The sequence below is a fragment of the Panulirus ornatus genome, chromosome 15 (assembly GCF_036320965.1).
Source record: "Panulirus ornatus isolate Po-2019 chromosome 15, ASM3632096v1, whole genome shotgun sequence".
In the NCBI taxonomy this organism is placed as follows: domain Eukaryota; kingdom Metazoa; phylum Arthropoda; class Malacostraca; order Decapoda; family Palinuridae; genus Panulirus; species Panulirus ornatus.
In genome coordinates this window covers 24,579,403-24,597,986 of record NC_092238.1, presented here as the reverse complement: position 1 = coordinate 24,597,986, position 18,584 = coordinate 24,579,403, and the positions used below count along the sequence as shown (strand labels likewise).

At 42.2% G+C, this 18,584-nt stretch overlaps 1 protein-coding gene and 1 long non-coding RNA gene across 3 annotated transcripts in view; one reads left to right on the top strand and one right to left on the bottom strand.

Annotated features, from left to right (window-relative positions):
• The window catches only part of LOC139753768 (uncharacterized), a 75,585-nt gene that overhangs the window by 9,470 nt on the left and 47,531 nt on the right, over positions 1–18,584 (top strand). The window lies entirely within an intron of this gene.
• LOC139753602 (uncharacterized) lies at positions 442–9,982 on the bottom strand. The gene is made up of 3 exons (XR_011713733.1): positions 9,631–9,982; positions 6,135–6,217; positions 442–603 (listed from the first exon to the last, which is right to left on the bottom strand). It is a non-coding gene; the product is annotated as an uncharacterized lncRNA (long non-coding RNA).

Below are 18,584 nucleotides of genomic sequence, written 5' to 3'. Positions count from 1 at the left end.
ACAAGATGGCTACCACAAGGCCATACTCTTTATCATCTGTATGAATAATCCATACACAGGACTCGGACAGAACTTCAAAATCTGTCATATGAAACGATATTAGGAAATATAACCCAATCATGATAGGCTGCTTAGGGATTCAGAGTGAATTGATGCACAAGTTTAAGGCACACATTATTCAGCACAAGAAGGAAAAAGACATTGTATTGAATGACCTGAAATACGCATAACAATACCTTGTGATAAACTAAACACAACGTTAGTACTCACAGCTACGAATGTAGACACGCTATAAAATGAATAAATTGTACTCTACACAACGCTTCAGTAAGTAATGCCGCTCGGAAGTCTTCTAATTATTTGACGTACCTAATAACAAGACTAAGATGCAGCAGGGTTTCGAAACGTTATGTAATTTCGACAACATAACTCACAATTTATTCTTGCTGGATAAAGATAAACGACGAGAAACAGCGGAATGAAATTAAAGGGCAGATATAAATGAGGTCTTTTCTTAATAGTTATATAATAATGGTATAAACTTTTTCTTTTTTTTATGTCGAAGTCTCCAGTCACTGACCATAGTCCACATCAAGACCGGACCTTAAATGAAATACAGAGAGAATTATGAAGGTGAAAAAGAAGGGACAAGGGACAGTGTTTACGAATTTTGCAGAAAGTGAAAATCCTGTTCTCTAAAATGTGCCAAGCTACCATTATATGCTGTCAAGGCGAATACCACCAATACCTCTGAATGAAACTAATACTTTAATGATTACAAGTTATCAGTAAACACTGATGTTCAAGAACAAAAATCTTTTAAACATATAATTTGTTTTTCTATTAGCACATCACTATTTTTGCAGTCGAGCCTCCTCCCGCGGATATCCCATTGTCAACTGATTAGGATGTGTTTTCCATTCACACTTTCCTATAAAACTTTCAGGTTAGGTTACTCTCTCCATACTAAACAGTTTTTCACAATGTACCTGTCGGCTGCCGTGACGGGAGTGCTAGTTAGGCAAATGTCTTCAGCTTTGCCATCCTGTCTATCTCTAGCGATAAGCTCAAGATACCATTACTGTCCCCCTGCAGATAACCTCATCATCATGCGCCATCAGGTCCACTGTTACTGGTTCTTCTCATGTACCTTCATAAAACCTCTGTCCTCCGTTAAACCTCTTCCCCTCCATTAAACCTCTTCCCTTCCACTGAACCTCTTCCCTCTCCTGAACCTCCGACCTTTACAAAACCTCAGGCGTTAGCTAAACCCACAACACTTCTAAACTTCTCAGCTAAAAAAAGCTAAGAGCTATATATAACTGGACCACAAAATGTGTGGACTTGGCCCATGAACGGTTTTGTCCGAGTTGTGACGTCAGCCGCATATGAAATTTAAGGCTGGATAATACAGCGTATTGTCATGAAATACATCATGAACGTAAGTATATATTGGGGTTCCACGTCGACCAACAGTTCAATGTTCATCAGGCAAGAGAGGAAGGCTCGTGTGTCAGTGATACGTAGTGAACAGTGGTATGTAGAACGTGAGCTTTATAAATGAATTAACGGAATGAATGATCACGTAGTGAAGTTTGTGTAGAACAATTACGGTAAAAACTACGGGAAAATTAGCATACCTGATGCGATATAAGCTTATTACTGGGGCTTATGACTGACAGGTATTATAAAAATGTGAAAGTATATAATATGACGACCATTAGTGAGAGTGAAGTTTGTGAAAGGATTAATGTGACTGTGTTGAAGGTGAGGCCTTGTGGCCAGTGGTGGGTAATAATGATCCTAGCACTAGTAATCACACCACCAATTCCAGTACAGTAACATGCTCTCCAGTAACCTGCAACACCTGTAGCCAGCAGCACTATAGCCAGTTGCCTCTGTAGCCAGCAGCCCCTGTAGCCAGTAGCCCTATAGCCAGCAGCCCCTGTAGCCAGTAGCCCTATAGCCAGCAGCCCCTGTAGCCAGTAGCCCTATAGCCAGCAGCCCCTGTAGCCAGTAGCCCTATAGCCAGCAGCCCCTGTAGCCAGTAGCCCTATAGCCAGCAGCCCCTGTAGCCGGTAACCTTGTAGCCAGCAGCCCCTGTAGCCAGTAACCCTGTAGCAAGCAGGCACCGTAAACGCAATGCAGTTGCTCTTAATAGCCACGCCAGACCATTCTCGTCTTTCTGTAGCGTTCATTAAGTAGCAATTGTATTACTGTTGCCACAGCAACTTCTGCTTTTACAGACATCTGTGGTGAAGGCCTGGTGGCACAGGGGTTAGTATTGTTGGCAGAAATGGTGTTTCTTGTCTGTACCGATGCTCTGTCACAAGAAACTTAAAATAAGGCTCTGTAACACACTTCCCTCGTATGGAAATTACTCTTCTGTTACGTGTTTATGTAACATGGGTTGGTTACGGGGAAACTTTCACACGGGTCTATTTCAACCCTATGTCACGCCAGCGTAACGCGGGGACTCGTACAGATCTTTTCGCGAGGACTTGTGACACAGGAGTCACACACGGGGCTCTTTGTTGCATTAGTCACATCGATTCGTTCCAAGTGTGTGACACTGGCCTGAATGTCACTATGCTTTTCACAGAGTTCTTGCTACTGTCCAACACACGTGTGTTACTGGACCGTCACAATGAACCTGTCATATTTGACCGTCACAGTGAAACTGTCAAATTAGACCGTCACGCATAATGTGTCATTTTTGTTACACTGGACTTGTAACACTTGGCCGTCAGACGTCATGTCACCCGGAACCGTCACAAAGAATCAAGAGACGGGCCACACTTGGGTCTGTCTGGCTAGTACGGGGGGGGGGGGGGGGGGTGGCCACCCTGAGTGCGTTAGGCCAATAAAGAAGAAAAAGAAAACCGTGTTTATGGCTCCCCGACGAACCCTAGCTTTTAGCGCCGACCTTAACTTCTGTGGGGGGACGGAGACGCCAAGTGCCCTCCCCGCTCAGGTCCACCAAGTTGGTGAAGCACTCGCTGGAAGAAATCTTACCGACCTTGCGACACTGGATTCCAGTGCGGCTCCAACTGTGTGCGCAGCGACGGCACGGGCATATATATATGAAAGAGACTTAATTGTCATACTGATGTTTGAAAAGCGTTTTTATAACAGACAACTGCCTCACGGGTCTGTTCAACACGCCTGGTACACGGATCCCTTCCTCACACGGGCACGTTATAGACATTTCTTATACGAGAATGTTGCTGGCAAGTCAACGGTTTAGATCAAGTGATGTCACGCGACGTACGTCAAGTCATGTCACTCGGCGTACGTCAAGTGGTCACATGATCTAGATCAAGTGACGTCACGCAGCGTACGTCAAGTGATGTCACACTGTGTACATCAGAGATAACGCCACAGAGGGAGGCGACGGTGGTATGGCCGCCAGAGGAAGACCAGGACAGGAAGCACTGGTTGGATCGCTCTTCCTCCCCTTACCATTCCCCGCAGGGCTAGACTCTCTCCTGCAGCAGACCGCCCCTTCCCTGCAGGGCTTAACCCTTCCTCTTAACCCGCACCCTTTCCCTGCACGGTTCGACCTTTCCTAGTAGCCCTTAGTCCTTAGCTAGAAGCCTTAATCCTTTCTTGCAGCCCTTCTTTCAGGCCCTTCCCTGCTGGGTTCAACCCTTCCTTGCAGCCCTCAGCCCTTCCCCCCAACGCTACGACCCACAGTTTACCAGCCCCACTCCCGGATCATCCGCCAGGCCAGAAAACGCGATTATATACGTACAAAATATTCCAAAAGCGTCCCCGTGGCCGCAGCCCCTGCACACACTGGTCTAAGCCGGCACGCACGGCCCACGCTCCCACCGCCCGGCCAACCCCTCTGATCTATGCTCTCCTCCCGGCCCTTCTGTCTTCTCTTGCTCATATGTTTTCGTTAAGGCGTCTTCCCGTCTCTTTCCCTCTACCACTAAGTCGTTTTCCTTGTCCATATACGTTTTATCACTTCATTGTGACAGTTGGAGGGTGAGTGGGAATCCTCGACATAAGCATTGAAGGTGTAGCCAGGCTGACTTGCTCCGGCGAGTGGTCGCTAATAATGGTTCATTAATACACACACACACACACACACACACACACACACACACGCGCGCGCGCGCGCGCGCGCGCACACACACACTGGCCAGCTGCGCTAATCAAACTTGTTCGAAAAAGACACAGTCAAACTTTGCATCATTTGCTCCCAGTATGTTGGCAGGAAAACCATGAACTGTGATAATGACAGGAAGGACATATTGCTCATGAAACTTGCGATACATTACTGAAGTTCCAAGAAATATCTAACACTGTACAGTGTATTTCTTGTCATTCCACTTTTCAATCTGCGTTTACTTTAAAAACAGTACGTAATCAATGCATTGCTAAACTGAAAAGTAAAATAGATAAACTTTATGACTGACGATATGTGAGTTAGAGGAAACGAGTTCAACCCTCGTGTCGCCCGTCTCTTTGGTGTGTGATTACCATTTCTGAGTTACGAGGTGAGATTTTCATGTTGTTCCACCTCTTAACCTTGTGTATGTGCCATATGTTAACCTCATACATGCACACATACATAGTCCAGCCTTCAAGGGAAGGAGAAACTGCTGATTTTTTTGTGGGCCGGATGCCCTCTTGGAAACTCGAACCTTGGGCCCGCTAGACTAGTTGGTTGCAACGCTAATCATGACACAACGGTGTGTGTGTGTGTGTGTGTGTGTGTGTGTGTTTCGCCATACCACATTAATCAATTTTAAACAATTTCTTCTTGATTTTCTAAATATGATGTGTCATAACTTTATAACAACCATTATTTAAGTCTCATAATTTCAGTTTGATTCTCAGCATCACTATCGAATTATTTACAAAAATTTCAAAATTCTGTGTTAAGCCCAGCTTTCATACATTATTAGACAAAAATTTAAGAAAATCTAAGTCTTTTTACAAAGGATTTAGTTTAGCTTTTAGAGAGAAAAAAGATAGGAATTGCTGATTTTTTTCAGAATTACATATGCCTATTTTAATAATTTACAAGTGTAATAGTGTCCTAAATTCACGTGGTCCATTGACTGACAAGGTAGAAATGGGTTGAAGTCTGTTATTTATGTTTTTGAGTTCTTTTTAATCCCTTGAACGCGTCACTATGACCCCCAGAGTATGATTGCCTGGCCTTTGACCTGATCCTCATGGGTCGTACCGTCGTGTGTTAATAAAGTCATATTCAAGGGCTTTAAAGAACTGACTCTTTTGTTAGCAAGCTAGCTGCTCATATCGCTACTTCCCGCCTGTCTACACTGCGCCTAGTATACCACTCCAGCTCGGTATACCACTCCAACCCGGTATACCACTCCAACCCGGTATATCCAGAGATCTAACGGTCATCAACCGCTTCCACCAGACGCTTCCATGACTGACTAACCTTATGCGATCGTTGCACACCGCTTGCACAATAAAGTTGATTATATATGTGCAAATGCTAATATGCTGAACACTGGACACTTACGGTATGTAAAAGTCTTCAACCAAATAGGTTATATATATATATATATATATATATATATATATATATATATATATATATATATATATATATATATATATGCTACTCTTATTTCTAACCTCTTTGATATAAATGCCTTGCGTTCATGTCTATGGTTATTTAAACAAAGGATTTCTCTCGAATTTCAACAAGTGAGAGGTAATCATACCCCTCACCATGCAATTACACTGTGAAAATCTGTTGAGCTTTATGAGGAAATTTATCACTTGTAAAAACAGTTAAACCCGCGAGGAAGAAGACACGAACCACTGACTCTTGCATATGATGGCCTGGGCTTTTGACTTGATCCTTACTAAGGTTAGCTCAGTGTCACGCCATCATACCCAAGAGTTAAACCGGCATTCTTTATCTTGAAAGCCAATAATGATTCTGCATTCCTTGGAAGTTAACAGCTCATCATGCTGCACCAAGGTCAACCGAGGAAGATAAGTTAGTGGGCACCGGACACCCAGATACCGCACACTAATGGCGTGACGAAACATGTTTCCTACCGATACACCACTTCCTACACGATAAACTAAATATCCCATGCATTTGAGTCGTGCATACAGCGACAGTGTGTACATACCTGGCATGTCTCGTTATGGAAACATGATTTTCCCCAAGTCCATAAAACTAGCGATGATTCCGTTGCACTGCCACGAACCATAACTGAAATCAAACGTGAATTATCAGCAAAGAGATGGCTTATTATATTACAGAATTACAGTAATATAGAAATTCAGAACCAAATGTTTTAGGTGACCATTTCATACTGAATCAGTGGCGATAGAGCAACAGCTTTCATAGAGCCTGAATTATTCAGCAAAACACTGGATAATTTGCATATTAACAATCACTACGACCTAGGCTGCTCAAAAGGCTAACTATGCAGAAAAAAAATATATCTTTTAGCGAAAATATTTCCTTTTTAATAAAACATTGATAAACAATGTAAACGACATTACAAACGCAGATATTAAAGAAATCACGAGTGTAGAGCTGCAGATTGAAGTCGAAAACAGAGCAATAAGCTGATGACACGCGGGTCCACCTGCCAGTCTAGCTCATTGCAGGTTAGGCTGTCTCTCCTGTGGTGTGTTGCGGTCGGCGCTACACTGAAGTAGTTTACTCTCTACCACCTCCTCATGATATTGTGGGGGTCAGACAATAATCTACTGAATCACTGACTATTTGGTACAGATAGTTATGTTTGAGCATACATTTAACGGACAGGATCAATATTCATAAAAATACATTAACGGATAATAAAGCGCTCTCAGTTTAAATATTAATAAGGGATGAGCTAATCAAAACGCTTGAAGGGATTGCAAGCTGTTCTAAGATAAACTCTTCTACATAAAAAGTAAAATTTTCAAAAGATTTCCAAAAATATTTCACCCTGTAAATTAATGCGACACAAAACATACAACCAGTATGTAATGGAATGTTAGGCAAAATATATACCTAACTTAATATAAGAAGTACATCTATATCCCTAATATGCGATAATCTATATTAACTTTGATCAGGAATTTTCCACCAAATCACAACTCTAGCCAAAGATTATCTATACTAAAAAACTAGCAGCAAAACTTTCAAATATACTCGAGCACAAAGATTAAAGTGTAAGCAAAAATCTGAATAAAAATAAAATATCAGAACAATACATTATCAGGGAAACAAATTTATGACATAAAAAATTCAAATTAACACTATTTGTGTACAGCATTTTTTGTTTTTTCTCGTACTGCTGCAAATGTAAAAACAATAAATGTCAATATAGGTTGCAGTATATAACATTACAAGAAAATAAAAAATGAATAAATTTCATTAACTATTGTGGTTATGTCAAATATTGAGGTACGACAATATTATTTCTTCTTTATGAATCAATTTACGTTGATTTTGATTAAATAGAATTTGTGCTCCGATTTGAGTATATATATATATATATATATATATATATATATATATATATATATATATATATATATATATATATATATATATATATATATTGAACAAAATAGTTAGATAAAGGTAAAGTGTATTTTTAGAATCTGTTTTGCAATATTTTAATGAAAAAAGCAGATATTTTACATTACTGTACCTTAATATAATGGCATGTTTGACAGACTGAAATCATACCCTAAGGACTATGATATTTCTTTCATAATGTCCTGTAATGAGCAGCATTTCCCTGTAGTGCAACTCAGCTCTACAACATTCTTGAGCAGTTCATGAAGCACTCGATGATAAACGTAACCAGTTGAAGTTAAGCAGCACATTGCAATCCCTAAATACAAAAATTCTGACTACAAACATTATGTGGCATCAGGGAAGTAAAATAATTAGGCTTAAAAAGTATGCTGTTTTTTAAATGGACGTTGAAAATGTTCATACTCAAGGAATGAATGTTTTTAATAAATAAATTTACATTGTACTCCTAATCTTCATGTGGTTCTGTTGCGTACTGAAGGGCTTAAAATATTTTATCAGGTAAGACTAAAACCGGAAAATAGTGAAACAATAAATTAGAACAGCAAAACAGAAAAACTATTTAGTGTTTACACAAAACTACATGTGACACTTATAGAATTATATTATATAAATAACACATGTAGTTTAGATTATAAATGAAGACAGACTAGTCATAGTACAATAATGTAAAATATCATCTACTTTTTCTGTTGTACCTTTCTTTTGATAACCGCTGTCATCTGACTTTAATATAACCGTCCCACACCTGAGAGTAATAATATACTGCCTTACACATCCCATTCTCTCAGAAAAATGCATTTTCTTTATATCAACAATTTTGCATCAGTGTGGATTTTGCTATACAGAGGAAATGCAGAAGCAGTCTAAGTAATTGTTAACTATTTCCATCTTATGTGATCATTCTCAGTATAATGTATTTAATTCTTCCTATCAATTTTTCGTTATGAAATTTTGATGAAAGCATAGAACAGTTTGGAGATGGTATATAATATTGTGACCTAGATTACACCCCTGGGATTAGTTACCTTACTCTGATCAGTCATTTACATAATTCGGTTCCTATATCAACAATTAATATTCTACACCCACCATTATAGGTCGTTAGCCTTCGGTTCCTCGGAGACTGTCTGAACCTTGCAAAGTTTACGTGTGTCTGCACGAGAGAACTTGGGTCGTTAACGAACGACAGTCAAACTCAATGGGTCACATTTACTTCTGAGTAAATTATTATCTCCCTTCTCTGATGGTAAAAGAGGCGTCTACTTCGTCTTCATTAAGTCAGTATGATCTGTTTCCGGAAAGAATATCTTGTTATCGGACTTTGAAATAGTTAGTATATTTGATGCAAAGGTTATATTAGGTACTATACTACTCCAGCTACAATAAGCAATTCTGGTTTAGAGACAGTCGACGCAGAAAGCGAGTCCGTACCGGATCAAGTTGCACTACCGATGAATTCAAATCTTATAAGCAAATTATGTCAGATTTGGTACGGAAGATGTAACACGTTTAATCTCCGCTCCAAAATCAAAATCAGACACCAGTTCATATCATGATCAATGCATTCTGGTGTGATTAACGTAAGGCTAGTGGTGCAGGTGTAAAAATGTTAGTCTGGAGCACGAACTGGCGAATCCGTGAGTGAAGCACTGCTGTTATGCTCGCCCGGAACCATACTAGGTTGAAAACATGCGTCGTTTAGGTTAGTTCGGTGCAAAACAATTGCGAAATGGGAATCCTGGCCACAATGTCTATATTTCAGTTTGTCCTTTGTAGCATTGATACAGTACCTGTTGATATTGTGCACAGTGATCATAAAGTATGGTAGTGGATAATTCATATACATTGTTACTTTCTTCGCTACAACTGGTCTTTAAATCTCCACTGATTCACTGTCTAAACTGTACTACAATAGAATGTTCTGTCAACAAGAACTTTAATCTTACATATAAAGTGTTTTACAATTCGATAAAGCTGTATCTTCCATCCCTAATTAATATGTACCGTTTACAGTAATACCAACATCACGTTTCCCACAAATCTGACAATTCTTCCCTACAGAATTTAGCTAAACAACTAACCTGTGATCTTTCCTAACTCTGAGACACCCAGTTCGCTGACGTTCTGGATCCACATGTTTCGGCGAGAGTGAACGGTGATCCGCAACAGATATTTCATCATGTGCGTATCGAGCAAGTAAAGCATTTACCCATTTCAAACGTGCACTTATTCGATATCTTGCTCCGTCACACACAAGTCTGTAATATAAGACGGCACAATCGTGACTGGATTCACAAGCTCCTTCCCAGCGAGGATACCCGCCCGCCAGGAGTAAACAAACTTCACTTGGACGGCTGGTTCCCTGATTCACGAAGTCTGACGAAAAAAAAAAAATATTGTGGGTAGAGGAGGCGTTATTACTCACCGTCTTAATGACATATCGCTGTGTTCGTATATAACATCATTTACGGTTCATCTGGGGTCTGGTATGGCGGGAAATAACAAAAGACCCGGATCTTTACCACAATAAAATCAAGGTTAGGCGTCTGGTGCAGGTACTGGAACATCTGATGATCGCTGCCAAATACATAACGACAAAATTATTTCATGAAACATTTGAAATAAGTTAAAATCTGCATCTTCTCTTTTTGAAAGTGTGTCTTAACAAGAATGCAAGATGCTGCTAGTGTAGTATGACTTCACCACCCAATAAGCGATGAGACTCGCTCTTCGGTGGGTCGTATACTGTAACTGGTCTGTCAAACAGCACTTGGCTGCCATTTCTGGACAACATTCGTTGCGCGTCTTCCATCGGATTTCTCATTTCACTCCATGAAGCAACATACACACACACACGCACACTATATATATATATATATATATATATATATATATATATATATATATATATATATATATATATATATATTTTTTTTTTTTTTTTTATTTATTTTTTTATTATACTTTGTCGCTGTCTCCCCCGTTTGCGAGGTAGCGCAAGGAAACAGACGAAAGAAATGCCCCCCCCCCCCCAAACACATGTATATACATACGTCCACACACGCAAATATACATACCTACACAGCTTTCCATGGTTTACCCCAGTCGCTTCACATGCCTTGATTCAATCCACTGACAGCACGTCAACCCCGGTATACCACATCGCTCCAATTCACTCTATTCCTTGCCCTCCTTTCACCCTCCTGCATGTTCAGGCCCCGATCACACAAAATCTTTTTCACTCCATCTTTCCACCTCCAATCTGGTCTCCCTCTTCTCCTCGTTCCCTCCACCTCCGACACATATATCCTCTTGGTCAATCTTTCCTCACTCATTCTCTCCATGTGCCCAAACCACTTCAAAACACCCTCTTCTGCTCTCTCAACCACGCTCTTTTTATTTCCACACATCTCTCTTACCCTTACGTTACTCACTCGATCAAACCACCTCACACCGCACATTGTCCTCAAACATCTCATTTCCAGCACATCCATCCTCCTGCGCACAACTCTATCCATAGCCCACGCCTCGCAACCATACAACATTGTTGGAACCACTATTCCTTCAAACATACCCATTTTTGCTTTCCGAGATAATGTTCTCGACTTCCACACATTCTTCAAGGCCCCCAGAATTTTCGTCCCCTCCCCCACCCTATGATCCACTTCCGCTTCCATGGTTCCATCCGCTGCCAGATCCACTCCCAGATATCTAAAACACTTCACTTCCTCCAGTTTTTCTCCATTCAAACTCACCTCCCAATTTATATATATATATATATATATATATATATATATATATATATATATATATATATATATATAAATATATATATATACTCGTTCTTCCACCTTCCCTCTCCTACTCGAGAGGTCAGTCAATAACAGTTGGCCTTATCAACTGGCAGTCTCTCACTACTCAACTTGAACCCTTTCCTTCTCTGCACTGATGCTTCTCACTTTCTCGACTACAAATATAGATTTGGCTTCTGTTCTGGAGAGTTGGTTGCTCCCGTGCCCCCTCCTCCAGCTAGGTCAAGCAACGCCCGACAGGCCATCTATGTCCTACGTTAATTGTAACCATTGGTAGACTTGATTTGCGCTCCTCTCCTAACACTGCCAGACAGTTGAACCTCCTGAGGGTTTGACCGACACCTAAAATCGCCCAGCCTCTAAAAAGTAAGACTGTCATTACTTTAAGAACGGATGGCACTTTTAGACATTAAGATCCGTATATAATGTTGACATCGTTGAGCACGATCGATACTTTTTTGTCATTCTACAACCCCAGGACCACTTTTATGGGGCACCTGCAGCTGCAAGGCTGTGTTCCAATCAAGACCAGGGAAATCAAGGACCCCTTTGATGTGAGAATTTCCTCGGCGAGACTGTGCTCCTTTTCGTTCATTGACGATGAGGATGAAACTGCCTTGACAAAGTGCCTTTTCACTCGTGGAGCCTGGTACCATGTAATCATATATATATATATATATATATATATATATATATATATATATATATATATATATATATGTGTGTGTGTGAATAAGAGCAGGGTTATTAGGTACAGTAGGGTTGAGGGTCAAGTCAATTGGGAGGTGAGTTTGAATGGAGAAAAACTGGAGGAAGTGAAGTGTTTTAGATATCTGGGAGTGGCTCTGGCAGCGGATGGAACCATGGAAGCGGAAGTGGATCATAGGGTGGGGGAGGGGGCGAAAATTCTGGGAGCCTTGAAGAATGTGTGGAAGTCGAGAACATTATCTCGGAAAGCAAAAATGGGTATGTTTGAAGGAATAGTGGTTCCAACAATGTTGTATGGTTGCGAGGCGTGGGCTATGGATAGAGTTGTGCGCAGGAGGATGGATGTGCTGGAAATGAGATGTTTGAGGACAATGTGTGGTGTGAGGTGGTTTGATCGAGTAAGTAACGTAAGGGTAAGAGAGATGTGTGGAAATAAAAAGAGCGTGGTTGAGAGAGCAGAAGAGGGTGTTTTGAAATGGTTTGGGCACATGGAGAGAATGAGTGAGGAAAGATTGACCAAGAGGATATATGTATCGGAGGTGGAGGGAACGAGGAGAAGAGGGAGACCAAATTGGAGGTGGAAAGATGGAGTGAAGAAGATTTTGTGTGATCGGGGCCTGAACATGCAGGAGGGTGAAAGGAGGGCAAGGAATAGAGTGAATTGGAGCGATGTGGTATACCGGGGTTGACGTGCTGTCAGTGGATTGAATCAGGGCATGTGAAGCGTCTGGGGTAAACCATGGAAAGCTGTGTAGGTATGTATATTTGCGTGTGTGGACGTATGTATATACATGTGTATGGGGGTGGGTTGGGCCATTTCTTTCGTCTGTTTCCTTGCGCTACCTCGCAAACGCGGGAGACAGCGACAAAAAAAAAAAAAAAATATATATATATATATATATATATATATATATATATATATATATATATATATATATATATATATATATATATATATATTCTTTCATACTTGATTGCCGTTTCACGCGATGGCGAGGCAACGCCAGGAACAGATGAAGAAAGGCCGCATTCGCTCACATCCATTCTCTGGCTGTCGTGTGCATTGCAAGAAACCACAGCCCCCTATCCACAACCAGCCCCCACCATACCTTTTCATGGTTTACCCCGAAGCTTCCACTGACAGCACCCTTGCATATCACATCGTTCCAATTTACTATCCCGAGCACGCCTTTCACCCTCATGCATGCGTGTGTGTGTGTGTATGATTGTGTGTGTGTGTGTGTGTGTGTGTGTGTGTGTGTGTGTGTGTGTGTGTGTGTGTGTGTTTAAAACTATCATATTCCCTCAATAACTTTAAAAGTTCCAGAAAGTGATTTCGTCAGTTTTTGATAAACGGAATTAAGCTAGTTAATGTTGACGATTTCCTCACACGAAATCTTTGAAAAGTGTGGAGAGCCTCTTAGTGATTCTAGCCACGACTGACGCTACCAACTGTCCCGTGTGTGTTATTATCTCCCACAAAATCACGGAGCGTCCAGAGGTCAGGTGGTCTAGTGGTATTTTATAACTGGTATACAAGCAATCGGGAGGGTCGGTGATGTGAATCTTTCTATGAAAATGGCCCTAAATTGGATAGGAACACTTTTGTTGTTCTTGTTTTTCTTGTTAAAGGAGTTGCGGTATTGTCATTGGCGACAAGTTTCTGCTTTAATATAGCGAGAAATATCTTGTTTCTAAGATGGGGTGGGCGTGCTCTTCCAGTGGAAGTGCGAGAGATGGAAAGTGTGTGTAACAGTTACTACATCAACCCCCAAAGGTGTGTGTGTGTGTGTGTGTGTGTGTGTGTGTGTGTGATGAGAAGTGCGTTGCATCAGGGTCCAAGTGTGTGTGAGGAGCATATTACGTGTCGGGATCAAAGGTAAGTGTGGCCTCAGTAGTCACTAGAAATATCACAGTAAAAAGTCAACAGATAAGGAAGTGGGAGAAACATCTTTTATAACCATTGTTGACTTTTAATTAGAGCTGCAGCATAATAATAAGTTTACGTCATGTTTAACCTTTAGTATCTGCAATTGAAATAAATTCTTATTACACTGCGGTTAATATATATATATATATATATATATATATATATATATATATATATATATATATATATATATATATATATATTATCCCTGGGGATAGGGGAGAAAGAATACTTCCCACGTATTCCCTGCGTGTCGTAGAAGGCGACTAAAAGGGGAGGGAGCGGGTGGCTGGAAATCCTCCTCTCTCGTTTTTTTTTAATTTTCCAAAAGAAGGAACAGAGAAGGGGGTCAGGTGAGGATATTCCCTCTAAGGCCCAGTTCTCTGTTCTTAACGCTACCTCGCTAACGCGGGAAATGTCAAATAGTATGAAAAAAAAAAAAATATATATATATATATATAAATATATATATATATATATATATATATATATATATATATATATATATATATATATATATATATATATATATAATTTTTTTTTTTTTTTTTTTTTTTTTTTTTTTTAATTTTCCAAAAGAAGGAACAGAGGGGGCCAGGTGAGGATATTCCAAAAAAGGCCCAGTCCTCTGTTCTTAACGCTACCTCGCTAACGCGGGAAATGGCAAATAGTTTAAAAGAAAAAAATATATACACGATAGGTATTCACCCCAAACGCATCTGCGAGCAACGTCTTACATACAAGAGTCTGGAAGCTTGAGGCAGATGGTGATAGAGGCACCAGGTGGCAATATGGCGGTAACTCGAGCCTTAGAAGGCAGGTGGAGATACACGAGAGTGAGAGACTTACGAGTGGAGGGACCCGTGGCCTGGAGGGTCCGCGTGGGCCCGAGGGAGGGGAGGGAAGGTCTGTGTGGAGGGAGGAAAAGGTCTGTGTAGAGGATGAAGGATTGCCTTTGTGCAGGGAAGGGAGGGGTCTCTGTGGAGGGAGAAAGTCAATAGGAGAGGGAAGAAAGGACCGTGTGTACAGAGTGAGATCTGGTGGGTCCTGGTGCAGGAGGGAGGGAGCGTACACACACACACACACACACACACACACACACACACACACACACCAGCACAAGTACACCAGAGGTCCGCTGCCCCACACATTCACTCTCCCGCACCCACCACTCTACACTCACCCTTCATCTTTTTTCCTGAACTCTCCGCCCCCCCCCTCCTCTCTCTCTCTCTCTCTCTCTCTCTCTCTCTCTCTCTCTCTCTCTCTCTCTCTCTCTCTCTCTCTCGGGGGCCTGGGGGCAGCCCGGTGGCGCGCCGGCAGAAGTGGAGCTCTTGAGAGCTGAGGACCTATGCCACGCCTCCTCCAGGTAATGGCTACCAAGGTGCTTCTACCTCTACATGCTCCCTCCACCCACTACACCAAGGTGTTCCTGCCTCTACATGTGCCCTAACCACACCAAAGAGCTTCTTCCTCTACATGTGTCCCACTCTACTCACTACACAACGTGCTCCTGCCTCTTCATGCCTCCTCCACCTACTACATTACGGTGTTCCTGCCTCTACATGCCTCCTTCACCCACTACATCCAAAGTGCTTCCACCACTACACAGTATGTCCTCCACCCTCTACACCCTCCCCATCTCCACGCCCCTTCCTCCCACCACACGCCCACTCTTATCACTCAAATCTTACGCCCACTCTAGTCAGTCACACCACACGCCCACTCTAGTCACTCACCCCTCACGCCCACAAAGACGGGCGAGCTGGAGGGTCAATTGTGATCAGGTTGGCCTTATGCTTTAGAGAAAGGCAGGAAGCAAGGGTAATGACTGGGTGATGATGGCCTGGGTTGTGAGGGGGCTGGGTCTGAAGGTCTAGGTGATCAAAGGGCTAAGTGGTGAATGAAGGTCTGGTTGATGAGAGGCTGGCTGATGAGGGGCTGGCTGATGAGGGGCTGGCTGATGAGGAAGCTAGGTGATGAGAGGCACTTATGAACCTTAGATTCAGCCTGCTAGAGTCACCTGCCACTGAGAGTCCTAGGGCGACTTTGGTAACACTGGCTGTAGTCGTAGATCAAGCCGTCGATCAGTGGATGGCAATACTGATGACTGGCTGGGTTTCTGCCACGTCCAACATAGCCAAAACTCGCTTCATGGTAAGCGGCTTGTTTTACTGAGGTTCTTCCCGCTTAAGGGGCTCTATTCTAACTTCGAGCACGACGGTACGACTCCTGGGGTAAGGTAACTTGGTCTTTGACCTGAGCTTTAAAGGTCAGGTGGGAGACCAGGCCATCATGTACAAGGATGAAGAGGTCAGGGATGGGAAATGGGCTGGGGTGTAGTTGAAAGTTCTTGGATGGAAGTGGTGCAGGAGGCGCGCGAGGGATGCCAAGTTTGAAGAGTCTGGGAGACTGACAAGTAGAACCCTTCCCCCCTCCCTCTCCCTCGGTCAAGTTTGAAGGCAGCGGGTTGCACGTCGCTGTCGGGGCGTATGCTCCCGTACTTGACTGGAAGAAGCTAAACAGGAAGAGAAAGGGTGACTAAAGAAAAAAATATCGTCATTCAAGAAATCATTATTTGAAGCTTCTGAAGAACGAATTTCTCTAATTATGAAGTTAATATCATCTTGTGTCATGCCCTGGACAGTACAGGTTAATTCAGGCCTCAACCTCCATCTCGTGACGGAGCCACACTGTCACTAAGGCATGCCGGGTCGGGTCATGAAGTAGCCAGACACGCACGCGAACCAACACAACATTGTCGTTAGCTGGGTGTGTGTGTTGCACGGTCCGTGGACCGCTGTGTTCCAAGACCGCTTGGCAGTGCTGCCTCAGCAAAACTTCTGCTCTCACATGCATCCCACTGGTGACTCATTTTGCTTCCAGATGAACTGCAACCAATGGGCTGAGCCTTACTGCACAGGCTCCCAGGGTACCGAGCGTGGCTGCTGTTGACTATTTGAGTACGACGGTGGTACCCTTCAGTACGATACGACCATTCACGGCGACGGTACGACCCTTCAATGCGACGGTACGAGCCTTCAGTTCGACGGTACGACCCTTGCTTGAGATGGCTTGGTCCTTATCCTGACCTTAGATGGCTGGGTCCCGCCCCGCTCCAGCCTTGATATAAATTCAGATATTTGTATTTTGGCACGAGCGAGGGGACACGTCCTGATGTATATCAGGCAACCTGCTGTCTCCTGGCAACCTGCAGTGACTGCCCCTTGCAACCTGCTGTGACATTCTGGTAAAACTGAGCAATACATAAGCATTTATATGTATTTTCCTTAGTGAGGCTGCATCATCATCGTCAGTTGTTTGACTATATATATATATATATATATATATATATATATATATATATATATATATATATATATATATATATATATATATATACAACAACTAGATAGTGGATGTGAGCGCATTAGGCCATTTCTTCGTGTTCCTCGCGCGACTTCCCTAACGCAGGAAACGGCGATCAAGTATTGGAAAGGATGAGAAAAAAAATGATATATATTAACGGACTATGCCTGCATGAGGTTATAAAGCTAGAAAAAAGTCATCTTCGGTGAGCTTATATCATCGTCAGTGCAAGTCAACGAACTTCTCAAAGTAGCCCCTCATTTCCCTGCTTCTGACTGTAGCGCAGACTTAAAGCCGCTGGGGCCCCGTAAAAGGGGTCCTGGGGTTATATAATTAACTGATTATAACTGTACTCCGCCTCCAAGTGGGTACACGGCGAGTTAGAAGTCACATTCCGGGAGGCTGCGTTATTCTCAGCGGACGGAAAGGAGTACAGTCTCTTCGAAGTCGAGTCCATCATTTCCCTGCTCCTGTATGAAGCGCAGCCTTGAAACTGTACGAGCTGTATCAGAGAGTTTCCATGTAACATGTGAACAAGTGTTTATGTTACTCCTCCATGGTCGGACCCCGAGCACCGCCACCAGGCCCCAGAGGTCGGGTGAAGGTGTTTCAGCGGCTGGCCAGGGTGTCAGGGTGGTCTAATAGGCCGTTCTGATCCCAGTAAAGGCAGCTTCTCAAATGCCCCTTCGATGACACTTCGTTCATTTAAGATGGTTGACCTACGATCCTCAAATTATAATCAATGTACCTCAGAATCATAGGTCAACACAGGCCAGCTTTCAAGATGATATAATTTTTTGTAAGTAATTTTTTTCCAAGCAGCGGCGGGTGCCCCAGCTGGTAATACAGTGATTTATTTAGAAATGATCCCAGGACCAATTTCCATGAAAGAGTCCTGGTGTTACCCAGAACCTTTCTAAAGTCTGCGCTACTTCCAGTAAGAGGGAAATTTAGACTCCTCTGGAGTGAGAAGTTCTTCATGGAGACTGTTGTACTCACTCCGGTAACATCAATCTATCTATCTATCTATCTATCTAGATATCTATCTATCTATATATATATATCTATATATATATATGTATATATATATATATATATATATATATATATATATATATATATATATATATATATATATATATATCCACGAATACAAATATAAACGCCCGGCACAGGTGAGCGTGCATGTACTCATAGACATACAACACGTACATGG